Raw genomic sequence first — 2,078 nt, 5'->3', positions numbered from 1 at the left:
AATGAAAGATAGAAATATTCCAGCTAATAAGTCATTGTCTCTATTTTCTACACCAAGCAGATTTAACAAACTCAAAGGTAGACAAGTAATATACACAATGGACAATGATAAATAAAGACCTCAAGTGTCTCACTGACACACAAGAACTCAAATCTTGAGCTTTTTTCCTGAGTTTTTGTTATATAGTGCAATATCCACTAAATATGCTCAAAGCGCTTTACGAAAGGTACTCTGACCAACAACAACACGAAATATGTTGTTGAACGAGACAAGACGCCTTTGAGGCGATATTACAATAAAAAAAATTTCGACAGTGAAAACGCTGTTTACGGCCATGTAGATACTCATTTTACACTTGAGTACATTGAGAGAATGTGAGTAAAGAGCCTTTTCCAAGGATTCAACAATGCGCCGAGCTAGGCCCGAACCCAGGACCTTCTGATCAGAAAGCGAGTGTCATACCACAAGACCATATAGATTCGTAAAAGGATTTAGAATACCTGAGATACATCGCAGCAGACCGTCACCATTGGAATTAACTCAATCAACTGTCCAAAGATTAGGAGGCATTCGGCAATAAGTCAAGTAAGTCAAATACAGGTCCTAGGGCTTGAAGGTTTCAGATAGAGCTTTATTTTATATAGCGCAATATCCACTAAACTTGCTCAAAGGGCTTTACAAGGGGTCCCTGGCCAACAGCAACGCTTAACATGTAGGACGAGACGTGACGCCTGTTAGGCGATATTACAATTATTTTTCGGACAGAGACAACGCTGTTAACGGCTAGTGATAGAACATGAGTAAAGAGTCTTTTCCAAGGGCTCAACTATGCGCCGAGCGAGGCTGGAACCCAGGACCTTCCGATATATATATTATATATATATATATATATATATATATATATATATGGTGTGTGTGTCGATGTGCATCGCCATATTTGCTCTTTTTTTCGTATAGACTCAGCATGTAGGCAAGGTTACGTCCCAGGATGTCCTTATGGGAGTGGACACTTATATAATTGTTTTCAAACTTCGTCCTACTGCGAACACAATATACAACATAGTTTTATAGTCAAATATAATATAGATTCAGCATGGGAGTATAAAAAGTGTTGCATATAAATTACTTTGTTTCTTATTTCCATTTCGGATGTTATAATCAGGATCTGCAAAATATAATTATACATCTGATACTAGTATAAAAATTGTATATATATAATATAATTTCAATACAGTGCAATCTCTTTTATTAGTCTTTGTCACACATATGTCAAATATAATAATATAAAAATTAAACCAAAGGAATGGGCAATTTCCGTTAAATTTATAAAATCATAATTGGTAATCGGGATAGCACAATCTTGAATTGAAGTGTTATTTTTCAAAATTCCCTAACTTCGTTTTTTTCCCTATTTTGAGATATTGAGGATATTTCCCTTAAATTTGCTCATTCGGTCTATTATTTTATCATATCTAGACTTCAAATTCATATAAATCTAAGGAAGTTATTCTTGTGCCAGTCGATGGTTGAAATAAAATGTACATTTCAAATTATCTCATGGATGGAAAATCTAAAAAAGTAGAAAAATCGACTTAACGAGTTTTGGAAAACCAGCCTTCAATTCTATTGCATTAAGTGCGGCTATGTGGTCTAGTGGTATGACTCTCGCTTTCGGATCGGAAGGTTCTGGGTTCGAGCCTCGCGCTCGGCGCATAGTTGAATCCTTGGAAAAGGCTCTTTACTCACATTCTCTCACCGTATTCAGGTGTAAAATGAGTACCTGGCCGTTAACAGCCGTGTCTATGTCCTAAAAATAGTAATATCGCCTAACAGGTGGCATGTCCCATCCTACATGCTAAATGTGACCCATCATCTCAAAACGGTATTATGTCGGGACGAACAATATGCATAAAAGCCGAATTAAATGTTAAACTGGTCAAAAATATAAATTACTGGCGTTAGCACCCTAAAATATAGTATCTATTCTCCTCAATAAAACAAATAAACTCAACACAAGCCTGATATTTCTGGCTATAAATTCAATTTTCAACATCTTAACCATCCCCTCTTAATACCGT

The sequence above is a fragment of the Berghia stephanieae genome, chromosome 11, assembly GCF_034508935.2.
Source record: "Berghia stephanieae isolate SIO BIC M18660-M18661 chromosome 11, UCSD_Bste_1.3, whole genome shotgun sequence".
NCBI classification, from domain to species: domain Eukaryota; kingdom Metazoa; phylum Mollusca; class Gastropoda; order Nudibranchia; family Aeolidiidae; genus Berghia; species Berghia stephanieae.
The sequence above is the reverse complement of the archived record's forward strand: the minus strand, read 5'-3'. Positions refer to the sequence as shown.